The sequence below is a fragment of the Nicotiana tabacum genome, chromosome 6 (genome assembly GCF_000715075.1).
Source record: "Nicotiana tabacum cultivar K326 chromosome 6, ASM71507v2, whole genome shotgun sequence".
Classification (NCBI taxonomy): domain Eukaryota; kingdom Viridiplantae; phylum Streptophyta; class Magnoliopsida; order Solanales; family Solanaceae; genus Nicotiana; species Nicotiana tabacum.
The window spans coordinates 134,857,130-134,859,364 of record NC_134085.1 but is presented as its reverse complement, the minus strand read 5'-3'; positions in this window follow the sequence as shown (position 1 = coordinate 134,859,364).

The following is a 2,235-nucleotide window of genomic DNA, read 5'->3' as shown; positions in this document are numbered from 1 at the left end:
GTAAAAAGGATAGAAACGTAAACAGCCCCTCGAGCAAAACATGTACCATAAACCGCCCCTCTGGCATAATATCAACAGAACTAGCCCCTCGGGCTACCTCACAATCATTAGTATTCAGCCCCTTGAGCATAACATAAATCAAGAACCACCTCTCGGGCAATAACATGGAACAACATCAGCCCATCTGGCAATAACATGTAACAACATCAGCCCCTCGGGCAATAACATGGAACAACATCAGCCCCTCGGGCAATAACATAGAACAACATTAGTCCCTCAGGCTATATCACATCTCACACTGGGTGCCCACGCTCACTGGGGGTGTACAGACTCCGGGAGGGGCCCCTTACGGCCCAAGCGCAATAACAAGCCATCTCGTGGCATAATCAAATAGGCTCTCGGCCTCATATCAAGACATCTCATGGCGTAACAAATTAGGCCCTCAGCCTCATAATCATAAATCAGTACCACACTGCTGCGGTGTGCAGCCCGATCCCATAATATCCTCACAACACAGGCCCTCGGCCTCACTTAGTCAAAAATCTCTCATGCCACTCGGGCAATAGTAAAACATAATGCTCAGCCCAAAATATCATTTAAAATATCAAAACGAAGCAAATATGGTTGAGTTATGAAAATAGTAGAATACAACATGACTGAATACAAATATGAAGTAAAAACAGTGAGGCATAGTAGTAAAAATCCCCTAATGGTCCAAAACAGTTGGCACGAGGCCCAAAACATGGTAATAATTTCCAGAACACAATGATAGCAAATAGTTTTCAATCAAATACGCGACTTAACAGTCGTACGGGGACTAAGTCACAATCCCCAATGGTGCACGAACCCACGCTTATCATCTAGCGTATGCGTCACCTCAAAGTAGCACAATGATGTGAAATCCGGTGTTTCATACCCTCAAGACAAATATTTACAATCATTACTTACCTCTATTTGGTCCAAACTCTAGCCTGTAATGCCTTTGCCTCTCGAATCCGCCTTCAACTACCTCAAATCTAATCAAAATCAGTATATTATCATCAATATATGCTAAAGGAACAAAGCCCAAGCGAAAATAATCAAATTAGCTCAAAAAATCCCAAAATTGGCTCAAACCCGGCCCCGGGCTCATGTCTCGGAATCCGATAAAATCACAAAACTGTAATACCCATTCGCTCACGAGTCTACCCATATCAAATTCACCAAAATCCGACATCAAATGGTCATCCAAATCCCCAAAATCAACTCTCCAAATCTTCTTCCATTTTCCCCAATTTTCACCCCAAATTTCCAAATTAAATGATAAGAATCAAGACATAATCATGAGATTTAACAAAATTTGAGGGAAGAACACTTACCCCAATCAATCATCTGAAAATCCCTTCAAAAATCGCCTCAATCCGAGCTCCATAGCTCCAAAAATGCAAAAATGGTCGAAATCCTCGAAATAGAGTACTTTATAATTCTGCCTAGGCATCACAACCATTCCCTCGCGATCGCGTATAACAAATTTCTCCAACCCTTCCGGACAACTTCTAGTATAATGATCATAGCTTTTTGTACAAAACTCCAAAGTACAATTGGTTTAACTTTCTGAAAACTAAACATCAAGGGCTACAACTTTTATTTTTGGATCATCTTCAAATTCCTTATAAATTGTGAGTTATAAGCTTCCAAAGTCGGGTCAGTGCAGCAGAAATTTTACTCTATGCGATCGCGGGAAGACTTACGCGATCACATAGCACAATTCCATTTTTCCAAATTTTCTCTATGCTAACGCGGTCAAATCTGTGCTAACGCATTGTACAACCCTGAAGCCAAATCAACAGCTAGAAATGGCCTAGAAATGATCCGAAACTACCCCGAAACTCACCCGAGGCCCTCGGGACCTCAACCAAACATGCCAACACATCCCATAACATTATTCAAACTTGTTCCAACCTTTGGTACTCGAATCACCCTCGAATTCAGGCATAAGAATTTCAAAACTTCCGAATTCCAAATTTGATCAAAAAGTCTATCAAACCTCGTCTGAATGACTTGAAATTTTGCACACACGTCACAAATGACACAATGGACCTACTTCAATTTCCGGAATTTCATTCCGACCCCGATATCAAAATTTTCACTGCCGACCGGAAAATGCCAAATTTTCAATTTCGCCAATTCAAGCCTAAATCTACCATGGACCTCCAAAATACATTCTGGATGCGCTCCCAAGTCCAAAATCATCTA